At 31.7% G+C, this 25,507-nt stretch overlaps 1 long non-coding RNA gene across 8 annotated transcripts; it reads left to right on the top strand.

Moving 5' to 3' along the window:
• The first annotated feature begins 9,177 nt into the window (after positions 1-9,177).
• LOC130969326 (uncharacterized) lies at positions 9,178-22,734 on the top strand. 8 transcript variants are annotated; one of them, XR_009081842.1, is made up of 11 exons: positions 9,179-9,546; positions 16,318-16,497; positions 16,673-16,774; positions 17,896-18,127; positions 18,225-19,750; positions 20,743-21,118; positions 21,209-21,443; positions 21,519-21,733; positions 21,837-21,923; positions 21,998-22,120; positions 22,224-22,734. It is a non-coding gene; the product is annotated as an uncharacterized LOC130969326 (long non-coding RNA). The 8 variants fall into 8 exon arrangements; XR_009081844.1 differs by having other exon boundaries at positions 9,180-9,546; positions 21,842-21,923; XR_009081840.1 differs by having other exon boundaries at positions 9,181-9,546; positions 21,998-22,099.
• Positions 22,735-25,507: the final 2,773 nt, after the last annotated feature.

The raw sequence follows: 25,507 nt of genomic DNA, 5'->3' as shown, positions 1-25,507 counted from the left end.
TCCAATCGATTGTATTTGGCAAATCCATGTTGTTTTCGTGAATTCAATCGATTGAATAACAACAACAATCGATTGTTTTGAGGCATTCATTCGATTGGAAAGTATAAACAATCGATTGCTATAAGTTTTTTACCATTCTACCTTACAACTTTCAATCGATTGTTTTGTGATATAGTGTAAATCAATCGATTGAGTTATCATTCAATCGATTGTTTTGAAAAACCAATCGATTGAATTTTAAGGAAACACGATTTGGAAGCCATGGACGAATGTAACGAGATCAAAATTAATTTTTTAATCAATTGGAATTATTAGGATGAATGGAGGATATAATTGGTTGTTATTTTTGTATTTGATTGTTAATAAATATAATAGATAATTGATAAAATAATAATTTTATAAAATAAAAAATTATTTTTATAATTAAATAAAATATATGGGGTTGATTTGTAATTAAAATTAGTTTAAGGATTACGTAGCAATTGATAAAAAAACTCTAAAAACATGTTTTCTACTTGGACCACTAAGTGGTCCAAAGATTCCTGGACCACCGAATCCTGTACCAAATAAGAATGATAAAATAGCTTTTGAAAATAAGAGAAGTCACATTTTTTAACTTCTTCAAAAGCTCTTAAATAACTTTTTGAAAAGTTAAAAGTTTATCTAAAAAATTATACCAAACACATTAATATAACTTTCTATAAGTCAAAAATTAAAAAAAATAACTTTTTGGTATTTTCCAAACAGACTCTTAGTCATTTTATTTATTTTAGTCTTTTTTTATTTTGAATCAAATAAAATAGTGAGACATAACTCAATTTTGTACATATTACACCAAATACAATAATTTAAGTTTTTGTCTTCCAATCTCTCTCTCAATCTAAATCTCTCTTCCAAACACAAAAAGAGAAACATAACACAAATTAAAAATCTAGATTCATGATTTTTGGTTAAATTCCCCCATTTGATCTTGGTCAATGTGTAGGATCCATCTTAGTAATGCTTTTTCTTTCCTTCGTTTATCTAATAAATTATATTCGAAAACAAAATAAATCGAATCGAGCGAGTTAAATTTTGATTTTGACGAATTTAATTTGTGTTGTAAATAAATGACTTAAGTCTAGGTCTATAATTTTTATAAGCTTTTTTTAAGTTTAAGTTCGGCCTGTTTAAAGTTCGACAAGCCCACGAGCTTATTTGAAAAGCCTATTTGAATTAAAATTTAAAATAATAAATTTTAAAAAAAATATAAATTGACATTAAATGTATTCTAAAATTTATAATTCATAATTTATAAAGTATAATTCATTTTTATGTTAATCGTTAGTCACGTATCTTAACCATAATTATAATCTATAAAATTTTTCTTTGAACAAAAAAATTATAACCTTAACTAGTATTAACTATTGATTCTTTTTAGTTTTGTTTTATATTTAGTATAAGTGAATAATTTTATAAAAAAAATAACGAATTGGCCCAATAAATTTTATAGACAACTTTTTAAAAGGGTTAACTATGATTTTGATCCTTAAAGTATAGGTCGAAAAATTTTTTTCGTTCTCAACCTTTTTTTATATACAAAATCTTTCCTAAAGTTTAAAACCAAGTTTTAAAATTATTTTTTTATTTAAATATTAAAATTTTGGATCAAATTATCTATAATAAAAAAATTATAAAAAAAATTTGAAATAAAAAAATTTTTTACTTATATCTTAAAGACTAAAATTATACTCAATCCTTTTTAAAATCTATAATCTGATCTTTTTAATTAATAGACTTTTAAACTTGACTTATTTAATAAAATAAATTAAACCGAATTTAATACAAACCGAATCACGAATCTCAGTCAAATTGTTCGGCACCGTTTCGCCCATAGTGAACACACCTTAGCAGGCTAATTTAAATATGTCAAGAAATTTAGGTCCTTTAAATTGTTCCTTTGTGAATTGAATCATGTTGCCTAATATAAATGAAATGAAAGTATGAAACCATTAAAGCAAATCGATTTATTACCTAATATGTTCGAAAGCGATCTTTTAAAAAATATGTATTTATACACGGAGCGGAAAAAAAAAAAGTCAATGTGGCATCAAATAAGGCAACATTCCATATTCATGGTTGGTAGTTGGAACATTGCACGAATATGGATTAACATTTGCAAAACGTATATAAGTCGCACAATTGTATCTACTTGCCACTGTTAATTGTTTAAGTAAGAAAATGAATATTATTATTTTAATTTTGATAATGTAATTTTTATATTTTTATAAATTTATATAAATGTATAATGTAAGTAAATTATGTGTGAAATAGTTTATTAAAAATAAAAGTGACATTATCATGCCTCAAAAATTAAGTACATAAATTTAGAGTTTGTTTGAATGTTATTGTTTTGTTGACTTATTATAACATAAAAAATTCTTTTCAAGTTTCTTGTCGTTTTTAGGAAAATGCTTTTGAATTTAATTTTAATACATTATTAGTGTAAAATAATTTTATACATATATTTAATCGTATAACGTTATATCATTAAAAATAATTATTATTTTTGTTGACTAAGTGAATAGTTATTCAAAAAAACGAATATAATTATACGACTGTATAAAATATTTTACATTGTCAATGTGTCAAAATTAAACTCAACACTTTTTAGTAAACTTGAAGCTTTTTTTGAATAAATACTTAAATTGATCCCAAAAAAATTTTTAGATTGAATATTAATTTTTATTTATTAGAAGTTCTCAAAAATTACTCTTATCAAACACATTGATTCGTTCATCATTTTTAATAAGTACATTAGATACAAAAATTTTAATAAATTTTATTATAAAATAATTAAATAAAAATATTATTATAAACTAAATTAATAAATAAAAAAGTCTAGGGGGCTAATCACTTTTATGTTTTTTAGCCAGCACTTAACCATCAAAACAAAAGCGAGTGATCTCCCACCATTAGATGTAATCTCATACCATTAAAAATACTATTGATGACTAATTGATGATTACAAAACACCAAAATTACTTACTCCTTAGTATTCCTCTTAATAAATTGTTGGTTATTTTTTAGATGGAAGTCTAGAAATTGGATTTTTTTTTAATTTATAGGCAATGCAATAAATTTGTGAATTATCTGGCGCGCAAAAATTTTGATTCAGAATTAGGATTACACTTTTGAAATAATTCTCCCAGAGAAGTAGTACAGTTATTTATAAATAATAAATAAATAATTTTTCTATCTCGTCTAATTAATTTGTAATTTTTTTTCGAACCTTTAGTTTCTTATGATATAAAAAAATATTGGTGTTTATTTTATTTGGACCTAACTGTAAGACTCCATAGATATTTTTTTTATTTAATGACGGAAAAAGTGGAAGTTTAATATTAATTTGAAAATAGTTGTTTAACTGTAAATGTATGAATTAAGGTTGAAAAAGTCTTAATATTAGAAAAAAATGTGTAATTTACAAAAATCTCTTTTCAATTTGATTTTATTTTGGTTAATTATTTTGTTCAATTCATAATATCTTTCATTTTATCTATATTATATTTAAAAAAAATGTCATTCTTATGTTTAATATATAATATTGAATAAGAATCTTTCTACTTAATTCCTTTAAGAGTATTTTTATCTCACCTCAACTATGTTTCTTCTACTTATTTCATTTGTTTTGCATATAAAATACAAAATTTGAATTCAATGTTTATTTAATAAAATAAGTAGAGTTATCAAATAGGCCAATTTGATTTATTTAGGTTTGATCTGTCCAAATTCGTAAGTTAATTAAATTAGTCCATTTTATTCACGGGTCATCATTTTTTTATTTTGGATCATTCTTAGGTCTGTTTAATATTTTATTTTATTTTTTTTAAATATTTTGACAAAAAAAATCACTTCTAAGTAAAAAAATTTAAATAAACAGTATTTTATTAATTAATGGTGTAACGACTCCACTTTTAACACCTCAGGAGCGTACTAAAAGCAAGGTATTATTACCTATATCCTTATAACTCTAACTCTTTATTAAATAATATATGAGTCTGATTCATCGTTAGAAAGTGTGGACGTAATTTCAGAATTTTTTTTTTTGAAAATATTTTTATTTTAAAGCAAGGTATTACTATTTATGTCCTTATAACTCTAACTCTTTATTAAATAATATATGAATCTGATTCATCATTAGAAAGTGTGAACGTAATTTCGGAGTAACTTTTTTGAAAATATTTATTAATTAACAAGCCATACCTGAATTAATCCATAGCTAAGATATAAATAAGACTAGTAGGATATTTACATCACATAGCATACGTCAAGAGAGTATGAAAACATTAGTCGTATTCTCGCATGAGTATATATATTATCCCATATTTAGACTCCTTTAGTATATTACATTATATATCTATAATATAGACTCTTGTAAACAAGCGACCACCTAAATCATGATCCATCCAAAAAGTCGCTAGTCTGGAACCCAGGCTAACAAAGACTTAGTTCCCAAAAAAGTATTAATAGAGAAGGAAAAAACTGACAACACTCTAATCTTCATAACTGTGCGTCATATTAGGCATCTCAAATATATGCTACAAGTCTGGGACATAGCAACAAGGACCAGAGCCATCACTTCTTCAACAATCATTGCCTTTCACTCCGCTTGTAGAGATAGTAAAGGGAAGGGGATGAGAACCTACGATTCTCAGCAGGGTATTAACGAGAGAAAACGAGTTATTCATCGATCCTAAGACAAAGCTCTAGCGTAGGCATAATCATAGCTCACTTTCACTCCGCGACCATTTGAGTCTCTTTTAGTTAATTCAATCAACCAATAACAACAGACAAACACAAACAAGTCGCAAATCATAAGACAGACAAGTCACATAGCACACAGCAGAAAATTCAAGCACAACACAAGATCATAGAGATTACGCTGCAAACAAGTATGATGCATGTCTGTCCTATACAAGCCATGAGCTCATGTGTTAGTTTATATTCTGCAATCTAACATTACCTAAGAACCAGTTTCAGATATGGTTTTCTATTTTGTCTTTTCGTGCATACGTGTCGATGTGATTAAGAATATCACCAGTTCGTGAGTACTAGTAATCGTCGCAGAGCTTTACGCCATAATATACGCACAAGGGATAAACGGTGATCTTCATGTTTGTGGCCTTGTAGGCGTCCCTGAGATTGGCACACAACAGTTCGTGGAGTTTTCCCGTATTTAATTATTAAACAGTTCACGGATTTTTTTCCATCCTTTTTACATTTAATAATCCATGTACTGAGTAAGTGGGACAGAATTCTAGTCATTGTCAGGCTAACATTTAATCTTCTTATTTTCTTTTACTATTTCTCACACCTTTCTCTGTATCTAACCATCGATTTTTTTGTTTTCAATTCTCTATTCTTTTTCTCATGCAATCTTTTATTTTCTCATTCTCTATTTTCTATTTTCTGTTTTTTGTTTTCACAAGATAATTATTCTTTCTTTGATCTTCTTTGATAACTTAATCAATCATAGTACACTTCTCATACCTCTCCTCAGGTGTTTTATGAAGAGAATTATGAGATTCTAGGTTTTAAAATTATCTTTCTAAGATTTTTTAGAAAAAATTACTATTTTGTCTCTGGCCTTTATGTAAAATTATCATTTCGCCCTTTTATTATTATATTATCAATAAAATAATAATAAAATAATATTTTAATATTAACATTCATTTAATAATATTTTATCTTTAAAATTTTAGAAATTGCAGTTTGACTCCCGAATTTTTATCTATTTATAGTTTAACCCCCAAACTTTTAATATTTATATTTTTTTCTAACATTTTTACATAATTAGCAAAATACCCCTATTATTTTTCATAATGACCAAAATACCTCTACACTTTTTATAAAATTTTCATTTTGTCCTTGAATTTTTTATTTAATACTTAAAATACTCCTAGACATTGTGAAATTACCGTTTTATCCTCAAACTTTTAATTAATTACCATTGTATCTTTAAATCAATTCATGTTTGCTGTTTCTTGCTCACCAAGAAACCGAACCATCATCATGCTTTGTTAATGATTTTTAACTTATTTTTCACATGTTTTTCAAATTTTTTGGTAACTGATTTTTATCATCTTCTTGACACAAACTACAGCCATCAAACATACATAAAAAATACATTAAACAAGCTTAGATTCAACCTCCATGAAGCCACGGTTTTCAGCTACCATGATGCTCCATGAAATTTTTGATTTCTAAGCTTGTTTTTAACATGAAAACATGATTAAATTATCATATAATCAATCAATATCAAGTACCAAACAATCATTCAACAATTATTTTAGAATTAATTCACCAAACTCTTAGCTCTTGAATCAGCTCCAAAAATCGGTTTTTTCTAGGTGGTTTCTAGCTCACTTTTTCACCTTATTTTCAATCAAAAACAACTTTTAACCCAAGGAACACATGAAGGTTGAACCTTCATCATCGATTTAGGAAGGATTTTCTCACTTTTCTTGAGCTGAAAATGGAGGTTTCTTGATCCACAAAGTACCTGAAAAAGATATCTTAAAAGAAAACATAAAAAATGACAAGTTTAAGCATGGTTTGTCATGGCCGAACCATACTTGAGGGAAGAACAACCATTAAACCTCAACATACCTTAGGAAAACTGATATGGTTGTGAAGAGAAGGAAGAGAAGAACACTTTAATTGGTTTAGATTTTTAGGGAGGTTTTAGAACTCAAAAGAACCAAGCTTGAAGCTTATGTGTTCATGGAAGTTTTTTCTAACTTTTCTCTCAAGAATCACGGCTGGAGGAAGAAGAAAGAAGCTGGTGGAAGCCTTCCTAGATGAGGTCGTGTGTCCAAAGTTCTTAGTCACCTACTTCACTTGCTAAAATATCAGTAAAAGGATAATTACTAAAATTATATGTATTAGAACACAAGTAATTATATTCCTAAAGATAAACAAGAAGAAATATGTGGTTGGGAGTGGCTGAATACTTGTGGACCATGGGAGTTATAAGGTGATTTATCCAAAATTTAATAATAAAATATCATTCGAGAAATAATTATTAAAACTAGATGTATTAGATCACAGGTGTTTGACTTACTAGAATAAATATATGAGATACTAATATAAATGATATTAGTAACATGATTATGTTGGAGATAAAAGATCTATGATAAAGCATTAGCATAACTAAGTTTATGGGAGAGTGCCACCATTAATCCGTGCCAGTAGATTTTGGATTCGGTTAAAATAATATTATTATAAAATATCATTATAATAAAATATTATTATTTTCTTTTTTTGCATATTCAAAATAAGTTCGTTAAACGGAGTCTAACCGTATATTCGGATTTTCAAAATTCCTAGTCGAAGTGGCTCATAAATGTAGTTTTCTATGTAGTTTTCTGCTAGTTTAGTAACTAATGATGTGGCGAGGAGTTTGATGATGCAGTATCTATGCAGTAGAGGTGCCTGCTTCACTGAGCTTTTGGAAAAATTTTGTTTTCTTAGAAAAAAGTTCTGTTTTGTCAAAAACTAGGTCGTTACATTCTACCCTCCTTAAAGAAAATTTTGTCCTCAAAATTTGAGTTAGGTGCAAGAACTTGCGAAAGATTCATCTTCAAGCGATCTATTTCCTTCAAGCCATATTAACGAAGAGAACATTATGTTTCATACAACAACCATATCTCACATAGCCATAGCCACAGAGATCATAACAACTATGAAGATAGTTGTGCCAGATACCAATTCATTATTTAAAATTCCTTACTCGATTACACTATGTCTATTCGTAGCCATTGGGGTCTTATCCATACGAAATAATCAATATTAAGGTGGTCAGTCTTAATATCTAAAGTTAAGTATGAACATTTCTAAAATGAGCATTTATAGACATTCATGCCAAATGTATCTCAAAGATATCCTAACAGTAAGAGACACACAAGCAGAGCATGCAATGAACCATTGTTCAGTCCATTCTCCAGGCTCTACTACGAATGAACTGCTCTGATATCAAATTGTAACGACTCAACTTCTAGCACCTTATGAGCATATTAAAAGTAAGGTGTTACTACCTTTGTTCTTATAACTCTAACTATTTATTAAATTATATATGAGCATGATTTGTCGTTAGAAAGCGTGGTCATAATTTTGGAGCAAATTTTTTTAAAACATTTATTAATTAACAAGCCATACACGAATTAATCCACGGCTAAGATATAAATAAGACTAACAAGATATTCACATCACATAGCATACATCAAGAGCGTACAGAAATATTAGTCGTATTTTCGCATGAGTTATCCCAGACTTAGCCCAGTTTAGGTAACCAACTTAATTAAGCTACTTTTGATAAAATAAGTTAAACAATAAATGATTCTGTTAAAAGTAACTTATAAATAAGTTATTTTGTATTTGGATTTTTAATTCTAAAAATGCTTATTTTATAGAAATGTGATGGAAAGTAGAAGTATTATGAGAGAAGTCATTTTTTTTAACTTTTCTATAAACTCCTAAATAGCTTCTTAAAAAGTTACAATTTGGTTTTAAAAATTACACTAGACATTAGTACTACTACTTTTCATAAGTCAAAAGTTAAAAAAAATTACTTCTAAAATTTCCCAAATGCCCTTAGACTCCTTTAGTATATTATATTACATCTATAACAATATATATAAAGGAGATATAAGAGTTTGGTGTACAATTCTATCTTCCTATTTTACCCCTACTACTATAATTCGAAAGTGTTAAGTTATTCTTTGAACGAATACAAAAGTCATATTCTGTATAGTAGTTATTATATCCAAAACGATTACAAAAATCATATTATCTAGCCGTTTTTATTCTGTAGTAGTTATTCATTTATTTTTTAAGATTCTAATCTTTTTATTCTAAAAGTGTTGAACATCTTTTATTTATTTATAATGTAAATAGTAGCCTTTTATTTTATTTAATATCTAATAAATTTAGACTCTGAATTTCTTTTATTATTTTTTTTACCATGGTTGAATTGACATAGTCTCATTTACTATAAGAAAAATACGAAATTGCAATGGAAAATTGCCGGCGTTTTTCGAACCACCGCAAATTGATTGAGTAGCTGCGATTGTTGTAGTGTTATTTCTCCCCGTCAAAGACTGGTTAAGATAGTGGCGGTTTTGTGTATCAACCGCCACAAATAACACTTTGCTCAATTTGATTTCATATTTGAAATTGGGTGAAGTCAAGACCATTAATCCTCGTTTTCGTCCGAACCGAAAAGGGGGCAAAGGCACCAATCACCAGTTTCAAGACTACTTGTCACCGTATACCTTCCGTTCATTAGCTGCAGCTGCTACATCCTTCCTCGTCACGGATCTGCTCAAGTTGCCGCATAGCTCCCGTGCGCGAAATGAAGGTGGAGAGGCACGTCCGTTGTTCGTCCCTCCATCATGCACATCCCGATGTCGTGGCGTGGCTTCCCAACCATCCAGTGTTGTCGTCCTCAACCTTCCCCCTTGCCCTGTTGTGCGCCACTCAAACGCTCCCTCTCCCCTCTTCCTGGTTCGCTTTTCCCCCTTTTTCCTGTTGTTCCAATTTCATCTTTTGTCTTTGTACGTTTGTTTCAATTTAATCATTTTGCTTGTTTATCGAATATCTTTGCACTAATTTAGTTTAATTTTGCTTGTTTCCAATTTGTTTGCTATTTTGGTTCGAACTCTAGTCTGGTGAAATTTTGCCCCAATTTTTGAACCTCCCGAGTCTTGATATTTGGATCAGTAGTGACTGATAATATTCTCTGCCTTACTCTCCATCTCTCTTTCTGCATAATTTCTTCAGCTCAAGTCTCGTGAAAAATTCTTTGTTACTATGCAATCTGATCTTGGTATCTGTTTTTACTTTTTGTATTTGGTGATAAAGAATTTACTTTTTGCATGACTATGTGGTTGAATAAAGATAGTAGAATCCATTTCTATATTGCAAGAATATTGTGTATTCTATCAAATATATGAACAGAAAAGTAGTAACTTTGAAGCCCTTTTATATATGATTGTTGAAACACTTTGAACACAAATTAAATTGGGTGAAGTGTTACTGGTTCCTTTGGTCTTTTCAACATCCTTACATTGATTAAAATGTAAAAATATTTATGTTAATAATCAAAGAGCTTGTTTACGCTGCAGTTATTTGGGCTGTTATTTGATCATTAAAGATGGGAATATAGTTCCTTATGATTTCTCTAAAACTTTCAAAGCTGGTTGTTCTACCCGACTACAGCTTATTTTATTTGTCCATAATTTTCATTGTATTTGCCTTGTTTTTTATCTATTATGGTTTTGAAAGTTGTTTTTTATCTGTCATGGTTTTGAAAGTGAAATTGCATATTATTTCATATTGCTACTTGGAATTGTTGAAAAGGATGTTAAAAAATTGTTCCTATTTCTCTTTGGTGCCATTTTATGAAACATGTTCTTGGCATGCAATCAATGCTTACAGAAATACCTGTCCCATATGATGATTGACCTCATTTACTTCCTTCACCTTTTATTCCTTAAATTTACTATTGTTAACTTGAAACTGATAACAATAAGTAGCTCTTTTTAGTCATGTATATCAATGCTTTTAATTTATAGGATTTTTTTTACGCTTTTTTATTTCTCTCCAAAACATTTTTTGCTGAAAACTCGTATATAGTAGGAATCATTATAAACGTTACACTGTATTGGAGATATGGTGAATTACTTATAACTTGATTGTTGCATTGACAATGCTTTTTCAATCAAGTTATCTTGCTAAGAATCAAATGAGTGATCTTTTTCAGGGCTGGCAATTTATGCCTAATTCAATTAGAATATGTATGTAGTTGAAGTTTTAAATTTTCTTCTTTATGTTTAGTTGAGTATAATATTTCCTTTATTGCATTATCTTTGATTGATCTATCATTAGATTCGGTTCTTTCAATACTAATTCCTCTGTTTAAATGATTCTAAAAAGCAGTAATAGGGAGAGAGAAAATTTGTTGAAGATAAAGAATCTGGTTGAGCAATTGCCTCACAAGATTCCCTGATATGGAACCCTGTTAGAATTTTTTCTTCTCGCTATCTTGATTGAATAGCGAATGACCCTCCTTCCCCATGCCCAGGGGGCTATATTTATGTGTTCGAATGTGCATAATTATTTTGATGAACTAGTGCTGGAAATTATTCTGAATTAGTCATTGTCATAGTAGCAGCAGTGGTAATTCATCCAAGTATTATGGCATGCCATGTATTTACGATCAAAACTGTTACTTAAGGCAATCTAGTTTGTATACAATCTACCTAATGTTTGACTTTCTAAATTATTTTCTCTTTGCACTTCATAAAAGATCTTAACATTGTTGACTTACTCACTTTTTCCTTTATGAGTTGTTTACTTTCTACATGCAAGCTCGGTAGCTTACTAAGTTTGATGTTGATGTTGTGCATATTTATTACTTGCTAGATGCAAGTAGCATGATTTTGACACAATCTTGCATACATATATGTTTCAGTGGTAAAAGAAAAAATGAAATACATAATTAGCAGATTAGCTTATTATGGAACATTTGTTTCCGTTGCTCACTATTGAACTTTTATCTTTTATTTATTGTAATCATTGTCTATTACTTTTATCAATGATTACTATCTTTGCTATTGTTGTGAAATTTCATTTGCTCTTATTTCAATTCCCTAAATGATGTTCCTGAGCATCTTTCTTTTCCTGAACAAATGTTTATATAAATTATGAGGGTTTAATTAATACCAATATGTAAGACTTTGGGTATAAATTTGTGACTCTGTTGTGTTTGTGTGTGCACTATACCATTGCTAGTCTTGCAGGCGTTCCTTTAATTTCCTCGTTATTTTGTCAAAGGCTTTTTGCCTTGTATTATCTGTGGGAATATAATCTTTTCATGTAATATTTTGGTCTGTGTTTCACTACTGTGTGAGTTTAAAAGGTTTCTAAAACATGAAAAAAAATTAAAAAAAAGAAGAAATGTCTGCACTTAATGAATACTACTTTTTCTTATAAAGTTGGAAAAAGCTTGACTCATTTAAGAGAGAAGTAAAAGGATTAAGATCATAATTCACAGCAAATTCTGAGAGTTAGACATATCACAAATATGTTTCATCTTTGACTGCCTGATAGAGATTAGAAAAAAAGTTTCTTTAAATAAAGCTTGCGGTTAATTGATATATATTTAACATAAATGTGACGTGAATAACTAATTTAGTCACTAATATTTTTATATCTAATTATAGTTGTTTACTTATTTTTTTATTTATCCAACTATAATAATTTTTTAAGTCTGTATTTTTTTTAAAGTTGGATTGTTTACTTATATTATGCTTTTGTCTTAAGTACTTTCTTAACTCTAACTTCTACTCCTCTTTTCTTATTTTTCTTTTTGTAAGGAAGGTTTTCTTTTCATTTTAATTTTTTGGCTTTGGAACCAGAGTTTCTTTCTTCCAATAATTTTTTTAGAAATGCAAAATTTTCTAATGAGTAAGCAACTTTCTCGAATAATTTTGCGGGTTGCGTATTATCTTGGATGTTAGTAACTGTGTTTTTTGTTTTTCCTTTTAAGAGTTATTCTCCCAATTTATTTCAAATAGTATGACTATATCATGGTACACATTTTCATTTTTAATTAAGATTTATTGTTAAGTTTTTCTGGTAGTTTGACTTTATTATTTGAATATTCGTTGTTCTATTATTTCATTAAATTAGATATTGATAAGAGTTGGATTTCTAAGTCACGAGATGGTGCAGAATATAGGGACGATTTGAACAGATTCTTGGATTTCACATTTGCCAATGCATCATAAGATGGGATGATACATTGTCCATGTCTGAAGTGTGGATTCCGCCTTTTCCAAACTAGAGAAGATGCGTACGATTATTTGTTGATAAAACCTTTCCCTCTAGTTATACATTTTGGGTACATCATGGTGAGAGACGCGTAGAAGAGAGCTTTATTGACAGTCAAGAAACAGAACCCAATAGAAACTTCGGTGCCTCAATGCTTGACATGCTACACGAGGCATTCAACTTCCCAAGACTCCATGGCGATGAGAAAACTCAGAGAATGAACATGCTAGAGAGGATGTGGTGGAGTTGCCGTACTTATACAATGAACCTAGTCGCAAGGCTCACAATTTTCATGACCTACTCAATGATGGCGAGCAGGAGTTATATCTGGGATGTCCAAGATTCTCTAAGCTGTCTATTTTGGTGAGGCTCTATCATATTGGGTTGCTAACAGATGCCATTGAGCATGCAAGTATCCCAAGAAATATGCATGATGCCAAGAGGATCATCAGAAAGCTCGGTATTGCGTATGACAAGATAAATGCATGTCCAAATGATTGCATGCTATACAAGGGTAGCGACCAAGCGCTGTCTAAATACAAACAATATAGGACATTGAAATGGAAGGAAAAGACTAAGAAGAACTCTAGAGTGAGGATCAACATGGTTGTTAAGAAGAATGGAAAATCGCAAGTGGTGAAAATTCTTTGTTACTTCCCCCTTGTTCCATGATTGCAGCGGTTATACATGTCTAGTAAGACAACCTTTGACATGTTGTGGCATAAGAGAGGTCTTAACTCTGATGGTATGTATAGGCATCCAAGGGACGGCGAGGCATGAAAAGCATTTGATAGAAGATATTCTGAGTTCTCTGGCGATCTGCACAGTGTTTACTTAGCCTTAGCTAGTGATGGCTTAAACCCTTTTGGAAACATGAGCTCGAAATACTCTATTTGGCCCGTGGTTCTTATTCCGTACAACCTACCTCCTTGGATTTGCATGAAACTCACCTCCTTTATCCTTTCCAAGATTATTCCTGGTCTTAAAATGCTTGGAAATGATATAGATGCCTACCTACGACCCTTGATAAATGAGTTGAAGCAGTTGTGGGTTGGTGTTGAAACGTACGATGCTAACGAGAAAAAACCTTCAAGATGTATGCTGTGTTTATGTGGACAATAAGCAATTTTCTAGCCTTGGTAACTTATCTGGGTGGAATACGTACGGTAGGAGAGCTTGTCCTGCGTGCAATTTGGATGCTGAGACTAACCGGCTCACACAGTCAGAAATGGTGTTTCATGCGTCATCATCGCTTTCTGAATCTTTACCACAGATATAGAAAAGACCATGATAGATTTGATGGAAAGATAGAGGATAAAGGTCCACCTGTCAAATTCTCTGGTGGAGACATTATGAGACAATTAAAAGATGTGCATGTCCAACTTGGCAAGGTGCACTCGGTTGATGGGACAAGGACACGTGGACAGCAAACTGCCGTGCAAGACGAGTCTCCTTGGAAGAAAATGAGTATATTCTTTGAGCTCCCATATTGGGAGAACAATAGACTGCATCACAATCTTGATGTGATGTACATAGAGAAGAATGTGTGCGACAACATAGCTTTCACCATACTGAACGAGAAAGATAAATCTAAAGACCACCTTAAAGCTCGAAAAGACCTCCAGTTGATGAGAATCAAGCATGATTTGTGGCCATAGGAAGATGGAAAATACCCTTTCGTCGTCTCTACTATGTCCAATCTACAGAAGGATGTCTTTCTAAGGACTATCAAGAATGTGGTCTTCCAAATGGGTACTCTAGCAACATTTCTTGCTGTGTTGACTTATAACAACGCAAGTTGTCAGGATTGAAAAGTCACAACTGTCACATTCTAATGGAACATTTACTGTCAATTGCGTTAAAGAATCCATTGCCTGCCCCAGTGTCTTCTGTCTTGGCGGATTTATCATCCTTTTTTCGCTGAATATGCAGCAAATCCGTAGACCCTCAATAACTTTCTCTTCTTAAGGATCATGTGGTCCATATTCTGTGCCGCATGAAGATGATTTTTCCTCTTTCTTTCTTCACAATCATGGTTCACTTGACTGTGCATCTGGTCGAGGAGGTGCACCTTCGTGGCCCAGTACATTATCGGTGGATGTACCTAATTGAAAAGTAATTATCAAACAAATTTGTGTTTACGTTTTTTTATTCCAGTAACCCACACATACTAAGTCACGTGTTATATTCTCAAAGGTATCTATGTCCTCTCAAGCAGTACATGCGTAATAGATCACAACTAGAGGGCTCAATTGTAGAGGGATACTTATTTGAGGAGATTCTCATATTCTGTTCAAGATACCTAGATAATGTCAAGAGTAGGATTAATCGACCAATGCGTGTTGATGATCGACCGAGTGAACCTATGCCTAGTGAAAGTGCAACCATGTTCCTAGAGGTTGGAAAGGCTGTGGGGGCTACTTCTTTTTACACTCTCACACCAACTGAAAAATTTCAAGCTCATTGTCACGTATTGGTCAATTGCCCGGTTTTCAAAAAATTCCTACAGTAAGTGCATATGAAATTATGGAATAGGAAAATGATTTTGCTAGAGTAAGTTCATATGATTAGTCCATTTACATATTCGTTGGTGTCCTGTCATTTGTATCCCAAACTGATGAAACACGTAATTGTTCCCTGTTAGGTTCCATTGGGAAGCACCAAACATTCGAACGAATTACGGCTTGCATGTAGCCCCAATATTCAAGTTAGCGGCTTTACATCTTACAATGTAAATGGATTTAAGTTTAGAACCCTGTTGCGAGAAGAAGGGTTGAAAACCCAGAATAGCGGAATTTATGTCACTTCTAACACTAGGAGTTGAATTACAGTGGTCAATTCATAGTCATCTTGTTTAGATGTATATGGGCAAACACCACCTTTGGTAGAGGCATAAAATAAGACTTTTTGGGACACACAGTGGTCAATTTCTCTCTTCCGATTCATACCGGTGATTGAGAAGATGACAAACAGTACATTCTTGCATCCGAGGCTCGTTTTGTAGTAGTCTATGTGAAGCCAAGAGATTTGTTTGACATGGGTGAAGACAATGAACACTGTGAGGACAAACTTTTCTCCCCAACCGAGTTTGTCGTTGAGAAGGGACGGCGATTTAGAAGAACCCACCACCGATGCCATCGATATTTGCGAAGAGGCTGCTGATTTATAGATGTATTTAGTTACCAATATAGGACATGTACACTATTACTCTATTTATAGTCTAGATAAGAGTTAGACACTTGCAATATTATTAATTAGCAACTAGCATATAATAGAAATTAGAACATGGAAATACTTGAATTATATTACTCATAAGTGACAATTGATCCACCTGGAAAGTGATATTAATACTCTATTTTATCTTGAAGTTATTTAATTTGTCATTTGTTTAACCTACTGTACCTGGAGTTTTATATTAACTGACATGATCGGACTTATCAGGGAAATTGGAAGAGAGGGACCTCTTTCTTTGCGGCTCTAGCATCTCGTTTTGCAAGGCGATGGAGTAGGCATCTCCGCTCTCTTTGCTGAAGCACACAATATCATTCATAAGAGATTTTTGGTTCAACAAGTTGCCTATTAACTCATGGATGGATGCATTCTCAGCACACAAGCACATAGGTAATGCTATAGTATAGTAATTGGAGAAATTAGGACGGTACGATCTTATAGTCTGACTAGAAAAAGGGGTCTTTTACTTTTTCGAACTGCCAAAATCATTTTAGTGGTTTTATTATCTTGTAAACAAAAGACACAGCCAAAGGTCTTACATTATTTGAGACTTTTAACATTGTAGAAATTGATTCAATTCGGAACAAAGTACCGCAAGAAATTTGGCTTTGGGTTCATAACAAGCACAGACATATTTCTTTCACACCAAATACTAGAAGAGGTGAAGGTAAAATCTAAATTTACGGACCAAGTGTATGAATTATCAAGATTTTGATGATCGAGTCTTCTAAAAATTCATCATGAAACCACAACTGGCTTTCGTCTATATTTTCCAACTCAAATTTACAAAAAAACTGAAACAAATATATTTTTAGTGATTGTCTTATTCCTACTAATTCAATTCAAGAACAATGAGGATCCCCTCACCTGCCGATCTTTTTCTATAAGAGAAAAGTGCTTTAGATCCTCAGTAGTTTAGCAAAGCCAAATTATGAAATTTCCGTTTTATATTCAATTATTACTAATACCGTAATCTCAAATTAGTCTTAGGATCCTCTTTTTAAAATATGGTTTGACTGAGTAGTTTAACTAGAAGTAATTGTGTATAAAGTAGGGTATTTGAAATCTGTCTCTTAAAATCCTCTCTATCTTCTACTCTTGTGATTCATCAATGTACTTTACTTTCTGTCTCCAGTTCCAACAAATAGTTTTTCCTACATGTTAAAATCTACTACTTTTGATGATCTGATACACATAACACATGCTCTTGATTTAATTTGTATGGATTTTCAGCTCATACTTTTCATTTTTGTAATATAAACAACAGAAGTGGGCATGGGAAAACCAAAGAAACATAATGGATTATAGAGATTTCCATACCCGATAACACAAATGGCATACTTTGAAATCCATAGCTCACTATTGTAATTTATTGGTAGTGAATGTATTAGTCCTTACATTTGAAGCTTTGAACTGCATATCAAATTTTGCTATCTTTAAACTGTAATTTAGTCCATATCAAATTCTACTTTCTCTTTATTAGTTACTAGCACTTTAGAGAAAAATTCCTCTATAGCCTCCTAATTTCTTGTTTTGTGATTTAACTACATCCCAAGACCTTGAAGGATGGATTCCATCTCACTTAGGCAGAAAAAATGATTTTGTCCTAATGTGGCAAAGAGAAAGTAGAAATAAAAAGGGGGAGGGCAGCGGGAGAGGGGGAGAGAGAGGAGTATGATTTTTTCATATTATATAATTGTTAACTAATAACGAGCTGGTCAATTTTTGTTATGGTTTTTTTATGCACTTTATTATTTAATTAGTCACCATGGTTTGATTGGTTTCCAGTTGGCATAGTCTTTAGTTGCACCGAAGCTTGAAATGTTGCTGATTCTGAATGGAAAGTGCCTCTTGATTAGTTGTGTTGATGACTTCTAGCTTCCAATTATTACACTACTTCAGACTGCACTTTCTTATATTGTGCAAGCACGCTATGATAAAAGTTTTATTGTTGAACTTGAAATTGCATCTCGAGAGGAATTCATTCTTATAGAAAGACGTCTTACACGACTTTGGGAACGTAAGCCAAACAAGATGTCTATAGTGTTAATCTTAACCATGTTTTTTTGTATAATTTGTAATACCTTGGACTTGATTGGCTATAATATATCTTTCAGGTTTAGCTCGGCATAAGATTCAAGAGACTCCAAAAGAAACAGGAGAGAGAGTTCAAGATTCAATGCAAGAAGAAGACGTGGTGCCAACCGATAGTTCTGATGAGGTTGTTTCTATTGAACACAATGCTTCCATGCTAACTTTTGACCTAAATAAAACACCAGAAGAGAATGAGATCTTTTGATTCATGTTGTTTATTTGATATTTTGACTTGGGTTTTAGATTCCAATTGTTTGGGCTTTAATTTGATCTTATTACATACCTTTGAGTTCTGACAGACCTTGTTTGAGCTTGTTTCCTGAAAAATTGGGACTAAAATGAACTTAGTGACTGATGTGACTTTATATTTGGATGTTGAATTTGATGAAGTAGCAATGAACTTGTTGGAGATTGAACTCAAATGGACTTGAGTTACCTTAGTTAGTATTGTGTAACTTGGAATGGTTTGGAGACATGATTCGAATGAATCCAAGGTTTTTATATTTTTAATTTTTTTTCTATATATGTAATTATGATATAAAGAATATAAATATATATCCCTAAATAGTGAAACTTCTTAAAGAATTGTTGTCTAATGTCTATTATTATGATTACTACATCGTTGAGATAACATTAATTAATTAAAAGACATGCATAGATTTTGGATACGGTATAGAATACAGATTTATCATTACGTATAGAATTTTTAACCTTAAAAGCATAATTTAAATTAATGATTTAATTTATTTTGCTCCAAATTATTATAGTTGCATTATTATACCTTTATCATTAATTATGTTACTCAGTTTATTAAAAAATTAACTGTTTAAAATAGGTAATTTTAAGCAAAAAAGTTAATGTATTCATATTAGTTTTAAATTAAATAATTATAAATAAAAGCACTCTTATTATGTTAAAGTTTTAAAGCATATATAAACGTGCTTGTCCTTTATTTAAATAACTCTAATGTTATTAATTTAATGACCATGTAATATTATATTTTAATTTTGATAAGGTGATTTGTTATTATAATTATAATAATAATAATATAATAATATTATTATTATTTTGTTCTGGTGTTTTTTTATTATAATTATTTGTATTCTTTTATCCTGTTGCTTCGATTTATTGTTATTATTATTGTTGTTGTTGTTGTTGTTGTTGTTGTTGTTGTTGTTTGATGCTAACATACTACTACCTGATGAGGACTCCTGCTATATCACTCATTCACTGTTACTCATTCACTATTCAAATCACATAACCTACCGCCACTACCATAATCCTTATTACTCTCACTACTATTAAACCCTTCATAGTTCAACCCCTCCATCCATTGCCGTCGGCCCTAGTTTTCTTCTCCACGTCGTGCTCAAAGCTGTGGCGTCGCAGTACTCATCGTCGTTCCCAAGTCAGTATTCGTTGTCGTCGTCATCGGCCGCAAGAAGACGTGTCTGTCCCTGCAGCGAGCCCTTGTCCTTGAGCCCCTTCTCTCTCTGTCCGAGGCCCCGTCCTTCTTCTCTCGCCGTCAAAACCATTCCTTCCGCTGTTGGTAAGCACCACTGATTCATCCTGTGTGGATTCTGATTTGCTTAGAGAAAGTGAGGCCATTAATGGTTGATAGTTGACATGCATGGTTCTTTTGATCTTGTTAGCTGAGTGAATTTGTTGAGGGAGTTCTGAGTTGGGGTTTATGGTATTTTTGAATGCGTTTTTAAGTGAGTTAATGTTGTATTCTGGAGTAAGATTTGTTAGGTACGCTAATATTGTTGCCGATTATTGTTTTAAAAAGTTCTTATCTTAGAATTTTGTTGCTGATGTGATGATTATGGTTGCTTCTTAATGAGATTAATGAGAAAGTTGGAATCAGCAAGTCTAATCTTTTAGCTTCAGCATTCTATTATTTTCTCCTTATATATATATAATTGATTAATTTAGTTTTCTTTTTCATGTCACTCCTTCAATTTTTTCCCATCCCTCCAATGGTGCAGTTTCTTTAGGTTAAATTGTCACATTAGCATGTTTGTAAAGATTATTTGAAAAAGCCTTAATGTTTTGACTGGGTGGAAAGGGATCAGAATCTGGTTTCTATGTCTTTTATTTTCTTGTATAGTATGATTGTGGGTTTCTATTTTTCAAATATTGAGAACTATGTAAAGCATGATGATTTTGAGTATTCTTAATATTGTTGCTGCTATTTTCTCTTAATTTGACTTTGTTACCTATTAATTGTTATTTGTGGTGGTGTGTTGAGGTTGAACAACTCTACTTGCATTATGATCTTGAAGGCTGCTACTATTTTTTGCCTTGAACCTGTTGCTGATTCAAAGATTTCATGTTTCTCTATATTTTGGTTTGGATTTATTGTTGTGCTGATAAATATAAAATTTTGTAGATATAGTTTGCACTTATATATTAAGTTTTGCTATTGTGCTGATAACTTTTGGCCGTCAAGATTTTTTATTTTATGTATGGATTCATTTTTATATGAGAAAAAAATATATATTCATATGCTTGTTTCTATATATTATGATCCGAATGCAGTATATTAAGATGCTCAGGATAGGTCATTACATGAAGATATCCAAGTTAGACACAACATATCAGCAACCTCAAGTAGGATCTGCTGCGGCTTCATCCTCCCATCAAGTGGATTGCCCAATTCCTCCGTCCAATGGTAGTGGTGCCTCCGCAGCCTCGTCTTTATGCCCCTTTCGTCCGCCTTGTAGCGAACCACTGCCTACTCTACATACTTGCACGAATGGTGTTCAAAACTCAGAGCCGGGCGTTGAAAACCTAGACCCAGAGGCAAATGAGGTAGATTCTTTTGAGCAATACGTTGATAACTTGTTTGCTGCATCGGAGGCTCAGAAGTGCAAGGGACGTAAGACCACTGAATTTTAGGATGTTAAAACAATTGGTATACAAGAATTTAACGGTTAAATTTTTTTATGATTTCATTGCATCTTAGCTATAATGGTTACCCACACAAACTAACTATGATTTACAGAATCCAATGGCACAATCAAATAAGTTCATTTGAGTGTGAAAAAGCTATGAAGCCACCTAACAGTAGAAAGATCGTACTCAGGTTCAACGAGAACCTGCAACCAGTTGGAGATGAAGCTGGTGAACTGATCGGCGTTCTCGGATTGCTAGGATCTGACTACACCAAATTCCCAATTTGCGAGGAAGACTAGAGAAAGATTCGCTCCAAGGACAAGATCTATAAGGAATGTGTAAAGGTAAAAACTTATATTGTTGTAGAATTCAGGAATCTTAATTTGACACCTACTCACAATTTAATTTTACTATTGCAGGAAATGTTTCATTTTAATGAAGATAGTGGAGGATTCATCCAGCGTACAATATTAAAAATGTTAGGGAGCGCTTGGAAGGAAATGAGGAACAAATTATACCATGATCATTAGACTCACAACTGATTATTGAACAAAATATTGAAGACCGCCCACCGAAAATTACTGCAGATCATTGGAGATGGTACCTTGATTATCGCAATAGTGAAGACACAAAGGTAATATATTTTTAATTCATAACCAAAAAAAGTCTATTTATGGTATATTGAGTTAGTAAAAAATGGTGTCTAGTAACTCTTACTTTTAATGGCATGGTAAAAGTGTAGGAAAAATGCTGTGAATCGATCGAATCGGCTATACACTTACACTGGCGGATCGAAAAGCTTGGCAAGGCTCGGAGAAGAAGAGGTAATTTACGTTTGACTCACTTTTTGAACCATCTCTTCGTCTACATATTCACTTTTTAAACTATATTATTACAGTCAGAACGACAAGGGAGGAGAGTTAGTAGAGGAGAGTTGTGGACCTTAACGCACAAACGACCTAATAGCTCCTATCTCCATGATGCAGCTCGGGCTATTGGTGTAAGTAATGTGTTGAGAATCGTAAGTTGTTTCTCGTATGTTTTATTTTTTAAAATTGTGTTGAAAGTCTATGCCGTTAGCAACTAGCTAATAATTGCTTATGTTCGCTTATCTATGTGTGTAGGAAAGAATTGCAGAGATTGAGCAACATGATGAATCCTCTAGATTGTTGTCTCAGAATAATTTGCTTGCTTAAGCTCTCGGAAAGTAGCACTCGGGTAGAGTGCTTGGCATGGGTTTCAGACTGACTTCTAGTCAAGTCTTCGGTACGAATTCCATCAGCCGAGCAATAGAGCTCAAAGAGAGGAGACCCAAAGGGTGCTGCTTGAACTACAAGTAGAGCTGGCGGCCGAAAAATTGAGAAGGAAGGCAGTGGAAGATGAAGTAGCAGCCGAGAAGACAAAAAGTAGGTAGTGGAGGATGAAGTAGCAGTTGGGAAGATAAAGATGCAGGCGATGGAGAGTGCTTTGAGATGTCTAATTCAAGGGTAAGGTGGGGAGCTGCCACCAGACGTCGCTGCATGGATGAATTCATTGGAGGGACAGAGTGGAAAGTAGATCTTAGAATCGGATTTTTTTTTAAATATACATCTTTTTGTTGTTAATTATGCAACTCTTAGTAAGAAATACACTTTATTGATATTTGGATAAATATATGAATTTGCTTTATAGTTTTGCTAATGCCGTTCATCGATCAATTTATTTTTTTAGATACAAAATAATTAAGATTTGTAATATTAAAAAATAACAAAAAAGCAAAAAATAATACCTAATACATTCAAATTAAAAAAAAGTGTTGATTGCAGGTGCAAAATACATTATTTTTGTGGCCATTTAATCGGACAAATAATGGTGGTTACAAAATGGATGAAAATAAATTTAAAATACTGAATATCAGATAACGGCGATTAGATTATATATGAAAAAAAAGTAACACCTTAAATAGTAGCAGTTCATGACCGTCGGTAAAGTGTCGTCGAATTCAAGATTGGTCAAATAACGGCGGTTTTAAACTGTCGCAAAATCAACCATCACTATTTCTTGATTTTGCTGCGGTTGTGGAGCTGCTGGTATGTCGTTTTGCGACGGTTTAAAACCGCAAATCCATAAAAACCACCGCAAATTCCTGGTTTCCTTGTAGTGCCATCGTATGATTTGCAATTTTAATTTCTGTTGTAATGAGTATTGGACATTTTTTATTTAATTTATATTGATAGTAACATTTTATTTTGTTTAATACCTAATAAATTAAATGGAAAATGGGAGTTTGGTGTCCAATTTTTTCTTTTTATTTTATTCCAACTACTATAATCTAAAACAACATGTGCAGTTACTCGGTAAAATTATACAAAAATCACGTTCTGCAGCACAGCAGTTCCTGAATCCTTTTTCTTCCTATATCTATATATAAAAATCCAAGCTGTGTAATAATCCTATGTCCATAACCTCCATCAAAATTTTTATATTCTCTTCAATATTATGATGCATTCGAACCATTCATCCTTGAACAACATTTGTTATTTTTAGTAGCGACTTCGTGTACTCTTCTGGTCATCGCCCTTCTCCTCCTCTTAACAGCTTGCTTCTACTCGATTGTTCAGAAACATCATATGCATCGCATGTAGCTTCCTTTCTTGTGCCACTGCCTCATTAGAATTTGTTTGTGCCTTTGCATTGTAGGTTTTACACATTAAATAAACACGTGAAAATATCCTTTGAAAAAGGTGATGGATATTTTTTTATTTACGTTTTCCTATTTAATTTATATGATAAATAGTAACATTTTATTTCATTTAAAACCTAATAAATTTAGACCCTAATTTTAAAAAAATTCTCTTTAACATCGTTGAATTGAAATATTCTCATTGTATAATTAGCAACTTTAATTTGTGTGATAGAGCATACAAAAAATAGGATCTTTATTCATCATGAAGAGATTTTATATGGATAAGTCACATCCATTAAGCACTCAAATGATCGTAAGGTATTTAGATGTGAAAAATGATCAATTCCGTCCTAAAGAAGAAAATAAAGATATCATTGGTCCTGAAATACCATATTTCAGTGCCATTGGAACACTGATGTATCTTGCTAATAATACACGACCTAACATATTATTTGCTATGAATTTACTAGCAATGTATAATTTCTCTCCAACCAAAAGACATTGGAATGGAATCAAACAAATCTTTCGATATCTTCATGGAATAGTTGATATGGGGTTGTTTTATCCATATGAATCCAAGTCATAATTAGTCGATTATGCAGATGTAGGATACTTGTCCGATCCACACAAAGAAAAATCTCAAATAGGATATATATTCACATATGGTGATACAGCTATATCATGGAGGTTCACGAAACAGACGATAGCAGCAACCTCCTCTAATCATGCTGAAATACTGGCATACATGAAGCAAGTCGCGAGTGTTTTTGGCTCAGGAGTTTTATCCAATATATTTTGTCATCATATGGACTGATTGATTATAAAATAGCTCAAACTATTCTGTTTGAAGATAATACAGCATGTATTGCTCAACTTAAAGGTGGATACATCAAAAGTAATAGAACAAAGCATATTTCTCTCAAATTCTTCTTCACTCATGATCTTCAAAATCAAGGAACAATTGATATCCAACAGATCCGCTCAAGTGATAATCTGACAAATTTATTTACAAAATCACTTCTAAAATCCTTCTTTGAAAGATTGGTTCATCAGACTGGGATACGCTGATTTCGAGATATTAAATAATGTCGACAAGAGAGGGATGTTGTACTCTTTTTTTCTTGGTTAAGTTTTTTTTCTATTGAGTTTTTCTTGACAAGGTTTTTAACGAGACAATCCTCATCATAAAAGGATATTATACTATTTTTCTTTTATTAAAGTTTTTTTCCCATTAAATTTTTCTTTAGTAAGATTTTAATGAGGTATAATCCTAAATGGACATCCAAATGGGATTGTTGTGATAAAAATGGATATAGAATGCCCATTTATTATGGGCGACTCAAATTCTAAAAAATAAATTACATTAAAGAAATTTGAAAATATGAACGTCATATGTGTATAAATTAAGGTCTCTGACATCACATAGATAGCAACAATAATAAATACCTCTCTCTCTTTTACATATATGTTGCTACATATATTAATAAATATATATAAATAATCTCTATTATATTGAGATAATAATATTAGCAAATATAATATTAGATTATTCCATTTATATATTTATTTTATTTTATATTTATTTCCACTTATTTATTTATTTATTTTGCAACAATATTAAAATTATGGAGGACTTATTGGTTAAAAAACTGTCAAATAAAAAGAAAGAAAAGTGTACCTTGCTTAAGGAACAAAATATGTTATTCAGAGTTACCAAACACATGAAAGGTCAATCCATGACCA

This window comes from Arachis stenosperma, chromosome 3, assembly GCF_014773155.1.
Source record: "Arachis stenosperma cultivar V10309 chromosome 3, arast.V10309.gnm1.PFL2, whole genome shotgun sequence".
Classification (NCBI taxonomy): Eukaryota; Viridiplantae; Streptophyta; class Magnoliopsida; order Fabales; family Fabaceae; genus Arachis; species Arachis stenosperma.
Note: the sequence above shows the minus strand (reverse complement) of the source record. Positions and strands in the feature narration are given on the sequence as shown.